We start from the raw sequence: 15,235 nt of genomic DNA, 5'->3' as shown, positions 1-15,235 counted from the left end.
CACAACTTCTCGAATGTTTTCTTGCCGTCGCTATGACCGGCGAGCCGGGTGTCATGAAAGTACTCTAGAAAAGGCTTGCGCAGCTTCCTAGGCACAACGACACGGAATGGGGACTCACCGCAATCCGTATCGGCAGCAGGTATATACCGCAAGAGCAGGCCATCGTCTGCTTGCATGTAGCAGTCGTAGTTGCCGTTACCGGCAGGGTTGGCGCCGCCCAGTGCCTTGCGTATCAAGTTGCACTGGTCGTCGCTTAGCTGGGCGTCGAGTAGCTGCTGGCGGGAGATCAGTGTTCCCCAGGCGTCCACAGGCACTGCCACAGCCAGGACTTCGGGTGCCGGCTCGCCATCCCCAGAGAGTGGTGCTCGGGACAGGGCGTCCGCTACCTTGTTGAAGGTGCCTTTCCTGTATTCTACTCTGTAATTATATTTCTGAAGAGAGAGGGCCCAACGGGCTAAACGGCCGGCTGGGTTTTGTAGCTTTGACAGCCACGTCAGCGCCTGGTGGTCAGTCTGAATAGTAAAGTCAGCCCCATCCAGATACATGTCAAATTTCTTTAGTGCAAATACAATTGCTAGGCACTCTTTCTCTGTTACGGTATAGTTCCGCTCCGCTCCTGTGAGAGTGCGACTTGCAAAAGCCAGAGGGTGAAGCTTTCCTTGGTGCTTCTGAAGCAAGACTGCGCCGATGCCATACTCACTTGCATCGGTCTGCACGGTGAATGGCAGGTTGAGGTCGGGAAGCAGCAGACGTGCGGTATCGGCGATAGCCGATGACAGAGCCCGAAATGATCCCTGCTCCACGTCAGTCCAGTGCCAACTGGCACCTTTCCGTAGGAGCTGGTGGAGAGGTCTTGCCAGGTCAGCGCAGTTGGGGATAAAGTGGCGGTAGAAGCCCACCATGCCCAAATACCGCTGCAGGCTCTTGACGTCGGTTGGTGGTGGAAGCTGCAGTATAGCCCGGAGTTTCTCCTCGTCAGGTCGGAATGTGCCTTGCTCGACGATGAAACCTAGGAGGTTGATTCTGGGCGAAACCAGTTGAACTTTCCGGGGGTTAATGGTGATGCCTGCAGCCTGCATTCGTTGTAAAACGGTGGTTAGGTGAAGGAGATGCTCCTCCAGGGTATTCGAGAACACTACCACGTCATCCATGTAAGCCATTGCGTAATTGAACTTGGCGTCTTGAAGCACAATATCTATTACACGTTGAAAGGTTGCAGGTGAATTGCACAAACCGAAAGGCAATCGGACAAATTCGAACAGTCCCCGATGGCAAGTGAATGCAGTCTTGGCAATATCGCAGGGGGCGATCGGAATTTGCAGGAAGCCCCTGCTGCAGTCTAAAGTAGTGAAGAACTTTGCGGACCCAAGCGAATACATCACTGAATCGATTGATGGGAAGGGGTACGAGTCTCGAACTGTGACAGCGTTCAACCGACGGTAGTCGACACACAACCGCGCCGTGCCATCTTTCTTAGGTGCTAGTACAACTGGGAATGCCCAGGGGCTCTTAGACGGTCTTACTGCACCGGTAGCGATCATTTCGTCTAGCGCACTATCAAGAAGTGCTCGCTTGTGGATGCTCAGGGGCCGCGGGTTGAAACGAATTGGGCGGGCGCCTCCGGTGTCTATCCTATGAGTCAGCACATTAACGCTGCCAGGAGCTTCCGTGAACATTTCTGCAAATGGTTTAAGCGCTGTCTCGATTTTGGTCTTCTCCGCCGGAGATCCTGTGAAGGACTTCAGAACAGTGAGAATACCACTACCAGTCTCGGATACCGCAGATATATTGGTGGAAAACAGATTTGTCTGTGGTTCTCTTGGCTTACTCATGAACTTGAGTGGATGTGCATGCATGCCATACTGGTAGGTGCCTTTAGACAGATCGAGAACGATTCCTGCTTTGGCTATGAAGTTACGGCCCAAAATCACGGGACAAGAAAGTCCTGGAAGGTGTAGGAAGCGTTGCCGGAATTTTTTATCATTCATGGTAACCGTTAACCGGGCTGCTGACGTAGCGGACGCAACGTGAGCGGATGCCATGCGAAGGGTCGTGTTTACACTTCGTAACTGTAGACGTTTCGTCTCGCAGGCGCTTCTCACACGGTCGCCGAAAACGGAAACGGCAGAGCCGGTGTCTGAGCGGTGACTGAGCTAGCCGGGCCCCACGTTGGGGCCCGGCTAGCTCAGTCGGTAGAGCATGAGACTCTTAATCTCAGGGTCGTGGGTTCGGGCCCCACGTTGGGCGCCAGATGAAGGCCCCTCGCCTTCGCTCAGGGGGTCCGCGAGCCGCTACCAGCACGACAGAGGACCAGTGGCGCAAAGAACAAAAACCGTTTTAATTTACGATAGAACGTAACACTCAAAATTACCGCAGCCTCGCGGCCAATAGCAGAAAAGAACAAGGCAAAGAAGCAAGCAGTAAATAAGCAAAGCAGCAAAAAGCAGCAAAAGCAAAGAAGCAAGCAGCAAAACAGCGAAGCAACAAAATATACAAGCCAAAGGGAGCGACGAAAGAACGGCCGCTACAAACCATCAACCGACACAATCTTTCGGGCGATAACAGAATTAAAGCGCAGAAAGCACGCAAGCACCGAACCAGGCGCGCAGATAGTCCCACAAGCGAACAACAAGAGCACTCTTTCATGCAGACACAATACAAAGACGCTTTTCCCCCTGCTCTGTAGCACGCTCGGACAGAAACCTAGACGGGCCACGCCCCACCAGCGCCTCCCCAGGCCCGCGCCCCGCAAAAAGCCACGAGTGCAGTCTCCGCTGCCTTCTTATCGGGCAGCCGCCTTCCCGGCAGTCCCCGCGCGAGTTCTTACGATACCGCGATCGATGCGCATGCTCCATGCGACGAGTGCCGTTGTGGCGCGCGTTTTAAAGGCTTCCCCCGTGCGCGCTGCAGAGAGGGCCAAGGGCCCGACAAGGTTAACATGTGATCAGAAATGTGACACTCACATCAGATGCTTCGCCACCATGGACTGCACTGCGCAAACTGTTCTAACTTAAACTATGCCTAAGACCTCTTACCTCCGCCCACCAAACTCCTAGCTTAAATAACCTTCCACCTGAGACCTGTTTTAGACTAAGCTAATACAATATTGTTTCGGCATTCGAAGACTAAGAATACAAGAAACTACTAGAAACTGCTCTACATACGGCTGTTAGGTTTATTCACAACTGTAAACTACACGGATTCCCCTTCTAATGTGTTCTTGGCCTAGCTCTGGCCGTCCGACATTAGAAGCTGTGGCGATGCAGTCCGACTAACATTTCCGTTTGAAATTTTTCATATTAGTTATAAAACGGACCCCTCTAAACATGTCTTTCTAATTCATATTCACGTGAAAGCCGACATAAGCATCTGCACAAATTGCTAAAATATTCTGACATGGTCAACGCATTTAAACACAAGTTATTTCCACCTGCAATAGGGAAGTGGAACCAATTAGATCGCGATATATGTAACAGTCATGCTCTGTCTGAGTAGCATACGAATATAAAGGCAATGCATTTGAACAGACGACCTGCACAATCGCGCCTTTCAACCCACTTACGATGTCACTGGGAAGGACTGTTCTGGATCAGATCCTTGGCCTTCCTATCTTCTAGTGCTTGTTTTATTTTTTCCTGTGTATCCTAAATTTTATTGTGAACTTTCTTCTGTGTTCAACTTAGTGTGCGTACTACAGAAGCGAATACATTACCGTCATTTATGTCACCTGCATAAAAGGCTGGAAAAAATCAGATGCGCAAATATGCGTCGAACATTTATTTGCCACTGCATCTGTCTATAATAAAGAAAGTATTTCTTCTCAACTGGTGATTCATAAAATGAAAAGAACAGCAGGCGCACGTGGGAAAACGAAAAAAAAACCTTTAGTGTCAACGCCTCGGTAAGGGTTTGGCATCCATCAAGAATACGATTGCAAGGGCGCGATTGCAATTTCATTCTTGATGAAGGTCGGATCCCGGCCATCCGAAACCTCAGAAGTAAACATTTCTTTTTACTTTTCTATGTGCGCCTGCAGTTTTTCAATTATATATATATATATATATATATATATATATATATATATATATATATATATATATTTATAGACTTCTGTCAAGCAAAGGACCAGGCAGGATCCTGTAAAGGCTACTCAACAATAGACCATATTCACACTATCAATCATGTGATAGAGAAATCTACGGAATATAACCAACCCTTATATATAGCTTTTATTGATTACGAGAAAGCGTTTGATTCTGCCGAAACCTCAGCAGTCATGGAGGCATTACGGAATCAGGGTGTAGACGAGCCGTACGTAAAAATATTGAAAGATACCTATAGCGGCTCCACAGCCACCGTAGTCCTCCATAAAGAAAGCAACAAAATCCCAATAAAGAAAGGCGTCAGGCAGGGAGATACGATCTCTCCAATGCTATTCACAGCGTGTTTACAGGACGTATTCAGAGACCTGAATTGAGAAGAAATGGAGATAAGAGTTAATGGAGAATACCTTAATAACTTGCGATTCGCTGATGATATTGCCTTGCTTAGTAACTGAGGGGACCAATTGCAATGCATGCTCACTGACCTGGAGAGGCAAAGCAGAAGAGTGGGTCTAAAAATTAATCTGCAGAAAACTAAAGTAATGTTTAACAGTCTCGGAAGAGAACAGCAATTTACAATAGGTAGCGGGGCACTGGAAGTGGTAAGGGAATACATCTACTCAGGCAAGGAAGTGACGGCGGATCCGGATCATGAGACGGAAATAATCAGAAGAATAACAATGGGCTGGGGTGCGTTTGGCAGGCATTCTCAGATCATAAACAGCAGGTTGCCATTATCCCTCAGGAGAAAAGTGTATAATGGCGGTGTCTTACCAGCACTCACCTACGGGGCAGAAACCTGGAGGCTTACTAAATGGGTTCTAATTAAATTGAGGACGACGCAACGAGCTATGGAAAGAAGAATGATGAGTGTAACGGTAAGGGATAAGAAAAGAGCAGATTGGGTGAGGGAACAAACGCGAGTAAATGACATCTTAGTTGAAATCAAGAAAAAGAAATGGGGATGGGCAGGACACGTAATGAGGAGGGAAGATAACCGATGGTAATTAAGGGCTACGGACTGGATTCCAAGGGAAGGGAAGCGTAGCAGGGGGCGGCAGAAGGTTAGGTGGGCGGATGAGATTAAGAAGTTTCTAGGGACGACATGGCCACAATTAGTACATGAGCGGGGTTGTTGGAGAAGTATGGGCGAGGCCTTTGCCCTGCAGTGGGTGTAACAAGGCTGAGGATGATGATGATGATGATGAGATTAAGAAGTTTGCAGGGACAACATGGCCAGAATTTGTACGTGACAGGGGTAGTTGGATAAGTATGGGAGATGCCTTTGCCCTGCAGTGGGCGTAACCAGGCTGATGATGATGATGATGATGATGGTTCGTAAGGTTAGTGAACCCGACATTTCGTACGCGGTTCGTCTTGCGTATGGAGCTGCCTTCTCGAACTGCAGTGTCTTGAAGGTGTTGCCCCCCCCCCCCATAGCGCTCCCCTAATAAGAAAAACCCGCACGGGCCACACGCCTTGGACCCATATTCCTATATGGTTATGCAAGAACCTTATGTTGCCATATGGAACTCATGTGACCATATAGAATAATCTAGGCATGCGAATATCTCGGCCGTTTCCAACCAGGAAAGCCTCTCTCGCGGATGGTACAGACTTTTGGTGCTCCTCACGCCGAGCTGCAACGTTTGTAGGCATGTAAGAGCACCTTGTTCCTGAGACACAATGCGCATGCGCGCGAGTTCTTGTTATGCCGCATCAGCCTTGCACTAAGGTTGTTCAGGTGTTTAGGATATGTCTAAGCAAGGGAGTTTCTTCAGTTTCCACCTCTGTGTAGAGGAACGATGGCTAGCTGACACGGTGATTGTCACGTGGAAGCTACAACACTAATCCCGTCAATGCGGCGAAGATGTTCTCACTGCAGTTACCCACTAAAATAAATTTATTTAGGCATTTATTTACGCAGTAATCTTTATATTTATTTATTTAGGATACCTCAAAAATCCCGCAAGGTGGTGTTACTACGTGAGAGGTGGTGTATTGACCGAGTTAACCCGAGAGAGATCGGACGGTGTTTTTAAGGGGCGTGTGGAGGTTTGTGGTAGTTAGTTTTGAACAGAAATAACCTAGTTACGTCTGCTGTAGGGGTTGTCGCTACATGGCTAGAAATGTTTTAAGCGCTAAATAAAAAAACGAAGTATCAATACCCATAATTATGTGCTATAACAGAGAGAGATAGAACTGTATTTACAGAAAGAAAGAGAGGCAGGCCTGAGCTATAACTTGCTCTGGCGTGCTATTATACACCGGGGAAACGGGAGGGAGAGGAAAAGAGCAAATTAATGAATTAAATAATGAATAAATTAATTAATTAATTATAATGATGATGATGAGGATGTGAGGAGGAGGTGCGTATGTACTAGCTCACGAGGTTGTGTCATGACTAAGGCCCTACGTCTAGCCCATTTCTTACAGAAAGCCTACAGCGGCAATTATTAGGGCTGCGATTTTTGCATTAGGCCATGGACCTAAAATACACTAGTCTTATAGCGGCCTCTTATCAACGTTTGCAATGGAAGATACCAGGTTATGGCGTTCTGGCGCGTACGCGCAAGATTTGGCTCACTTTATGTGTCGTCAAGGAGGCAATGTACCCAATGACGGATCTTCTACATTCATTCGTTGCCCGTCCTACTGCAGTTCTCTTCACCTTACCTTTGTGTGAAGCCTTCTGTCATCAGCATGCTAGTCGGCAGGTGTGGAGTCTCAAGGCAGGGACAAACGTCAAACATACGTTCAGTTTAGCTGGTTTCGCCGCTCAGCCTCATGTTGCATCCGTCAAACATGCAGACTGGACCTTATTTAAAAAGTATTTTGATGCCGACTGTCAGATTACGACGCCTCCTTCCGAAATTGCGGATATCATTACGTCTATAACAGAACCGTAATAAAAACAGCCTTGTTGTGGTCATGTACTAGTCTTTATATGTTATATGTGCGTAAGATTCACTTTAAGAATTCTAGGCAGGTATGAATAGGAAAGCTAAGAGCCTTTGCGAGGACATCAATAACGCATATTTTTTTATCCGTAGTGGGTTTGATTTTTCCCTAGAATAACTCCTGCACTAGCACCTGAATCTCAGCAAGATGGTGTGCATTACGCTTGCCAAGAACACGATTGTATTGTCTTTCAATTTCGGTCTCGTGGTCATCGATTTTGCTTATAGCTTATCCGCACATTTTTCTATTATTCCGCATACTCAATGTCACTCATTATGTTTTGTTATTACGAGCCTCTCAGAACGGTACTTAAAATACTTAACGCCCTTGAAAATTCCCAAAATACGAAACGTTTCCTCGCAAACACTGCGTTGGCATTGTTTATAGAATATCTCTTAAGCCTTTGCTGTAACTGTAAGGTCTCACAAACACCTTTTGAGGAACACTCTGCGATGTCTTCACTCTGCCATGTCTGCACTTTTGCCAGGTAAAACTGCGGAGATATGAACGGTATAGGCAACGATAATCAGTTATAAGCCCTAAAAGCATCATAAAGACCTAATGAGTACTTCGAAAAATACATTGCCGACGGGGACCCTCCCAACCGGAAGTAGTGCGAATGATTCTGCTGCACTAAAGTCTCCGTTGCAGCACAGAGGCCCAAGTTCCCGCATCACAGCAAGGAGCAGCTAACTTTCGTTCAAGAACGTCCCGCCTTTTGGCAGCTAACGAATTTGTTTCATTTAGGTAGAGCAATATTTTCCTGTAGAATATGTTATCCACGTTCACTCCCTCAAAGCTAACCTCCACTGCTGCAGCGTTGCGCTTAGTTCCTTCAACAAGCAGGACAATATACGACTAGTCGGTGACGTCATTTGATACGAAAGCATCAAACGGCCCATTGGGCGGGAAAGCCGGTGTCTGTACCAGCGAAACGTCACCTCAACTCCCACTGGTGGCAACGCAACGTCGCGTGCACGGATCGTCGGAGCAGAGAGGGCCAAAGGGAACACCTGTGGCCGCGCTGGCTCGCCAGGTCTTCTTGAGGGGGGAGGGGGGGAGGACATCGCCGCGATGCTATCTAAACCTCACTGTCGTTTTCGAAAGCCTGTGTTATAATTATGAAATAACTTCGAAAAGAAAAACATCGGCGGTAGGGAGCTTCACCCCTATACGACCGCACGCTCAGAAGCTGAGTGTTTTGCCCACTGGACTAAAGCAGCGCCTACTAGAGAGCAGGGCTGGGGGCGCTGCTTTACGACATGCTGCTTGGAATGACATTTTCATTGCCAAGCACGTCGTGACGAACGCGGTGACGTCAACATCACCACTGTTTATGGCGGTCGGGCAGGGTAGCGTCACGTCACGGATCGAAGTGCCCCGGCCTTGGGCGATCTATGAGGCATTGGCCAAGCGTCTCAACGCGCTCGCTTGCCCGTGAGGAGTTCATAACTCGAAAGGCCGCTCAGCGTCGTTGAAGTGGACATTAATGCTTTCGTATTCTCAACTTACAAGGGCACATTTCTCCTATGATGTTCTTTTTCTAAGTCGCTGTTCTTCTGAGGCCCTAAAGCACTGATCTGTTATCGTTTACAAGCTCCTCTCTCACACGGACAAGCAGCTGTGAACATTATTATATGCTTGTGTCAAATGACACTATTCCGTGGCACTACCCCGTGATAATGCCCCGAGCCGGCAGAGGCCGAAATAGCGGGCGCGACCGGAGATATCTGGTACTCCTGCATAGCTGTCAGGAAGGCCACTGTCATGTTAGCGGGAAGAACTTGTGCAACAGACCCAAAGTTGAGAACGGGAAGCCAAGTGAAATTATCGACAATGGTGACAGCGGCTCTTCACAACGCGAGGCCATGCTGTGGAATAACGTCGACAACCGCAGAGACGATGTAGTCGCCATAAGGAATATGTGGTCGCGCGTTAAAAGGTACAGCAGTAGCGGCTTGAGGCGGCAACCGGGCGGACTTAGCAGAACAGAGGGACGGTTGACGTTAATCAGAAACAAAGTAGCTATCAGAAGAAAAGTTCAACTGCATGACACCTCTAGCGCAGTCTATTAGGGCAGGATGGGTCCAATGAAAGTCCAATTCAAAAATCAGGTCATGCGGACAGCGCTCTAAAACAATTAGAGGATGGCTTCATGGATTTCGCCTTAATAGGCATATTGTCCGGTGTTCTACAATCGGCCGGGTTACGACGGCGAATAGGAACCGCTGAAAACGGGGAATCAGTGGCTGTGCGGGGCCGGCCTGACTGAGAGCGGCCTGAGAAATAGGGTACAGAGACGGGAGGGCCAAATTTACCATCTCTTGGCTGACAGCGGCCTGTATAAGCGAGACAGAACATGCGTTGTTTCGGCAATGCTGAGGAGGAATGACGGTAGACATGGCTTCGCGCTCGTGACAAATTAACCACGTCAAATGTTCTTGTCCGCACAGAGAAGGTTGACGTGGCTGTTCTCGACACGAAGACGTCGAAACCTATTTGGTAGCCTGTCGAACTGCTGCGTAATGCGCTGACTCTTCATCAGTTCGAAATTGCGGCAGTTTTGATGACGTCATCCACCGAATAATAGTTCTTGTAGATTAGCAGGTTGGCCCTTCAGGATGTCACCAATCTTGTTTGTCTCGTTCATCTCTTTGTCAACTTTACGACAAAGAGCGAGGACCTCCTGAATATGCGCCACATAAGATTCTGTCGCCATTTGAGCACGCGTCGATAGCTCCTTCTTCGCTGCCAGCTGACAGCCCAATGACTTTCGAAAGAGGTCTACAAGCTTCTGCTTGCAGATGTCCTAAATCGTTATGTCGTCTTTGTGAGTCTCGTGCAATCCTAGTGCTGTGTCTCGGAGGTAGAATATCACATTTGCTAGCATGAGTGCTGCGTCCGACTGATTATTTTCGCTTACACGTTTATACGAGGAAATGCTATCTTCAACGTCCGTATCATCGATGCCATTGAAGGTCCCAGGGTCTCGCTGCTGGGACAGCGGGGCCGAAGTCAGAGTCTGCGACTCCGGCGGTGGGCGGTCGGTCGTTGTAGCGCTTTGGCTGTCGATCGTCGTGTCAGGACTCACGCCGCGACCGCTGCGGAGCTCCGTGTTGGTACCCCTCACGTACACTAAAATGTTGCGATACCGAGACAAGCACGAATGTTGTTTATGCAAGACAAATGCTGAAGTCACCAGCTGACCTTAGAACATGGCGGCCGAAGCGCCCCAGCAACAACAGTACTTCTTCATCATCGTCTCTTGTCCACATATCTTGTTCTCCATCGTGACAATCAATATAAATAAGCCTTTTTTAGCAGTCTCTTCTATGCAAACATGAAAGTATTTCACCTTCGTTAGGAAGTTATACATTGTTCAGCCTGGAAGGCCGTTTCTCTCGAATATTCGCATTTGATTCATTCAGATTTTAACACCCTTATTTATGTGTTATTTACGTGTTAAGAAAGCAACAAAATCCCACTAAAGAAAGGCGTCAGGCAGGGAGATACGATCTCTCCGATGCTATTCACAGCGTGTTTACAGGAGGTATTCAGAGACCTGCATTGGGAAGAATTGGGGATAAGAGTTAATGGAGAATACCTTAGTAACTTGCGATTCGCTAATGATATTGCCTTGCTTAGTAACTCAGGGGACCAACTGCAATGCATGCTCACTGACCTGGAGAGGCAAAGCCGAAGGGTGGGTCTGAAAATTAATCTCCAGAAAACTAACGTAATGTTTAACAGTCTCGGAAGGGAACAGCAGTTTACAATAGGTAGTGAGGCACTGGAAGTGGTAAGGGAATACATCTACTTAGGACAGGTAGTGACTGCGGATCCGGATCATGAGACTGAAATAATCAGAAGAATAAGAATGGGCTGGGGTGCGTTTGGCAGGCATTCTCAGATCATGAACAGCAGGTTGCCATTATCCCTTAAGCGAAAAGTTTATAACAGCTGTGTCTTACCAGTACTCACGTACAGGGCAGAAATCTGGAGGCTTACGAAAAGGGTTCTACTTAAATTGAGGACGACGCAACGAGCTATGGAAAGAAGAATGATTGGTATAACGTTAAGGGATAAGAAAAGAGCAGATTGGGTGAGGGAACAAACTTGAGTTAATGATATCTTAGTTGAAATCAAGAAAAAGAAATGGGCATGGGCAGGACACGTAATGAGGAGGGAAGATAACCGATGGTCATTAAGAGTTACGGAATGGATTCCAAGGGAAGGAAAGCTTAGCAGAGGGCGGCAGAAAGTTAGGTGGGCGGATGAGATTAAGAAGTTTGCAGGGACAGCATGGCCACAATTAGTACATGACCGGGGTAGTTGGAGAAGTATGGGAGAGGCCTTTGCCCTGCAGTGGGCATAACCAGGCTGCTGCTGCTGATGATGATTTACGTGGGATTAAACGCCTCTTATAATTCCAGGCTCTTCCAACTAATAATATTTCTTTTAATTCCAGTATTCAAGTGGCACGAACTTCAAACAACAACACCTGACGCTCCCATGACGTCTGCAAGTGATTGTTTAATTGCGTTTAGCAATCTGGTCGAAGTCGGCTTTGTAAGGACAGTATACTTTCCAGGATGCATGAAGCGACGAACAAGGTCGGGCGGCTTTCGAAGACGAAAATTTCTGCAAGAAGCACCCCAAGACAAGCGCGAAAGTCATCTGATTTCCGGGACTACTCTTAAATAAATATAATGTTTTCAGAAAGGCGGCAGTAGACAGTGTTGGCGTTCCTTTACCGTTCGCTGTTTTGAGAGTGCATGGTGTAACGTAAGCGAGTGGGGGATGTTTTCGAAAAGTACAGACACTGACCTTGATATGGATAATTGAAATTGTGTCTCTGTCATGGCCAGATGCAAACCAACTAAACTTACTACGTAGTCTTGTATTACTGTTGCAAATATCTAGTGATGATTCTTTTGTTCCGCGAGAAAGAATACTGTACATTGGCATTAATATGCGGCACTGATAAATCAAGAATGAATAGCTTAAATTTATTTCCTGAGAAAAGGAAGTTTAATTTTTCTACCACAATTTCATGAATGCTACACAGCCTATCTTCAAAAAAATTTGAAGAAATTAGGCGTTTCTATCTTAAAGCGCGTTTTTGTTGAAACCTAGCATAGCCAGCGGTTGTCATTGTTTGACTTGGCCCTACAAATATTCTTATTCAAGCAATAGTCTTCACCCGATTACACTTCTCTCTCCGTCTATCTATCTATCTATCTATCTATCTATCTATCTATCTATCTATCTATCTATCTATCTATCTATCTATCTATCTATCTATCTATCTATCTATCCATCTATCCATCTATCTATCTATCTATCTATCTATCTATCTATCTATCTATCTATCTATCTATCTATCTATCTATCTATCTATCTATCTATCATATTTACTTATTCATGCTCCGTTAACCAAATACAAATCGTAAGAGCTAAAATCGACAATTATAGCATCGAAAAAGTCAGGGGCTTTATTGCAAAACCCAGCATCTTCCAGTGCCTTTCACTGTGAAACCAGCTCCTTTTATGACACTGGATCGCACTGGGGATTCTGGCGCTCGCTGGGAGTCACTGGGGCACCAGTGAAATCACTGGTTGTTATTATGTTTTAAATATATTTTTTTATAAATATTGCCTAAGGTAAATACTAATTACGGTCGCTCTACCCTACAGTTTACAGGCACCTATGTTTGGAATAAGCCTGATAGTGACATAACCACTAAGAACATTGCATACATTTCTTCAACAATTAAAACACTCCCTGGTTAACAGTGCGTAACACGGCGCATGCTTTAACGTCCTCACTTTTCTTTCCCTTTTCTTTTTTTTCCTGTGCCGATGTTTTCGATTACGCAACAGAGAAAATTGTTAGAAAAATGTATCATTTATGAAATTTTCCCTACTACTGTAGTTTATTGTTTTACTTATTCAGCTATATCAGTTTATGTGATTTTACAGTATAAAAAACAGCTGCCATAGAAGTGTTTGTTCCTAATAACAATCGGTAGGGACCCTTTAACAACTCTGTTGGGTCCCAAAGGTGTGTACTTTGCCATTGTATACGTTCACTATGTTAAATAAACTTTCACTCTTTCAAACGTTCAAGAGCTCGCTCACACTGGAAGCCACGCTGGTTTAATTGCTGTGAGGCTGACGCACACTGGTTGCTGCTTTACACGTGCTGGTTCTCCCTGGAGTTCGCTGCCTCGCACTTGAAACTGGGCTGGTTGCGCATGTGCTGCACAGAGACAGTACCGAAGGAGTAAAGGCGCTATTATATTGAATGCTTGATATAAATTTAACGGGACATACAAGTATGCTGTCCCAAATAACGCTATATTAATCATGAAATGCTTTTAGCTCCCGTTGTCAGTTGCCTCCATGTGACCGTGAGTCAAAAGAACACCCGGGCACGTTGTGAGAACAAAACCAGATCACCCGGACAACCATGCAAAACTTAAGAAAAGGGGGTTTCTGGCCCCAAACGCTTTTTACAAGGCCGCACACATATGCTACTTACTGCCCAAACAAGTTATAAAAAAAAGTACCGACGATTACGTTACTTCCTAATGCGAAATTTGAGCGCAGCAAATAAGCTGTTTCACCCACAAATAAGTGTTTCGGCTGCGCGAACGGTAGAGTCTTCTCTGCGACGGCGATGAGCTTCTGCTTCAGCCTCGCTTACTGCTGGTTGCTCTCGACGGCGGCGATGAGCCTCCGCTTCGGCGGTGCGAACGGCAGGGTCTTCTCGGCGGCGGCGATGAGCTTCTGCTTCAGCCTCGCTTACTGCTGGTTGCTCTCGACGGCGGCGATGAGCCTCCGCTTCGGCGGCGCGAACTGCAGGGTCTTCTCGGCGGCGGCGATGAGCTTCTGCTTCAGCCTCGCTTACTGCTGGTTGCTCTCGACGGCGGCGATGAGCCTCCGCTTCGGCGGCGCGAACGGCAGGGTCTTCTCGGCGGCGGCGCTTAGCCTCTGCTTCGGCGACGCGTACTCCTGGATCATCTCGACGGCGGCGACGGTAAGCTTCTGCTTCGGTGGCACGCACCTCTGGATTCTGACGGCGACGGCGCTGGGCCTCTGCTCTGGCAGCTCGTTTAGCAGCAGCAGCAGCAGCAGCAGACGGAGGACTTCCATCGGTCGTCTCGCTCATGGCTCAGAAAGAACTGGCAGATAATTTCGCAGTGGTGAACGGCAGCGGCAATTTCGGCTCGGGCGGTGCACATATACAGATCCGCCGCCACCGATCTGGCTCTCTGATTGCCACCGCACAGGGCGAACGGCAGCGGCAATTTCGGCTCGGGCGGTGCACATATACAGATCCGCCGCCACCGATCTGGCTCTCTGATTGCCACCGCACAGGGGTTGCATTGGAGGAGGAGCGAAGAAAGGAATTAAGTTCGAGCCGGCGCTTTGACAACCGGAGACTCGCAGGAAGAGGGGGGAGGGGGGCGGCGTGTACACCCAGCGGCAAACGACGGGGGCAGAAGCGCGCGCAGCAAGCGGACAACACGATAAAGGGAGGAGGGAAGAGATAGCAGCGACTGACTGATGCCGCTGACGCCGATAGTGAGTCAACCCCAGCTGCGGAGTTGGTTTCAGGGACAACGCCGCCGATGCCGACACAAACAATATGATACCCTCGCTTCCGCAGCGCTAAGAACCAGGTCTAGCCGTGGGAAGGTGGTCACGTATTCGTCGACGTGCCGGGGCCTACTTGAAATAACCGGCGCGTCGGCAACTGAAGAGCACCCTATCCGCCACACAAGAACAGGGGGGGGGGGACCCTTTCCTCCTCTTTCTGCATGGCGGCGACGGTGTTCTATGCAGTCACGTTATCTTGACTCTCTAGCGGCGTCAGCGGCATCCAGCGGTATCAGTCGGTCGCTGCTAGCGCTGGGGGGATGAAAGGAGGGCGGAGCTGGATACGAGGCCGACGACAACGCCGACGACGACGCGAAACCCAGGAACGGACGCCAAAGAGCTGCGCTCTAAAATATTTCTTCCGTGTTCTTCCTAATGTTCACAATATCACTCAAGCTGTAACTTCTAGTACGCTGATGTTCTCTCATTTCCAACGGCGACGTTTAAAACGCAGATATAGGGACCATAAACTTGACTGCCATGTTTTGGCGTTGAGACAGGCTCTT

The 15,235-nt window shown here is 47.8% G+C and overlaps 1 long non-coding RNA gene and 1 other non-coding gene across 2 annotated transcripts in view; one reads left to right on the top strand and one right to left on the bottom strand.

The window, feature by feature from the left end:
• The first annotated feature begins 2,174 nt into the window (after positions 1 to 2,174).
• Positions 2,175 to 2,247, top strand: TRNAK-CUU (transfer RNA lysine (anticodon CUU)). The gene has a single exon. It is a non-coding gene; the product is annotated as a tRNA-Lys (tRNA).
• A 10,964-nt stretch (positions 2,248 to 13,211) lies between these two features.
• LOC140219280 (uncharacterized) overlaps positions 13,212 to 15,235 on the bottom strand; it is a 91,679-nt gene continuing 89,655 nt past the window's right edge. The window contains exon 3 of the long non-coding RNA XR_011895435.1: positions 13,212 to 13,326. This is a non-coding gene — a long non-coding RNA (uncharacterized lncRNA). The remainder of the gene's footprint in view (positions 13,327 to 15,235) is intronic.

The sequence above is a fragment of the Dermacentor andersoni genome, chromosome 7, assembly GCF_023375885.2.
Source record: "Dermacentor andersoni chromosome 7, qqDerAnde1_hic_scaffold, whole genome shotgun sequence".
Lineage (NCBI taxonomy): Eukaryota > Metazoa > Arthropoda > Arachnida > Ixodida > Ixodidae > Dermacentor > Dermacentor andersoni.
Note: the sequence above shows the minus strand (reverse complement) of the source record. Positions and strands in the feature narration are given on the sequence as shown.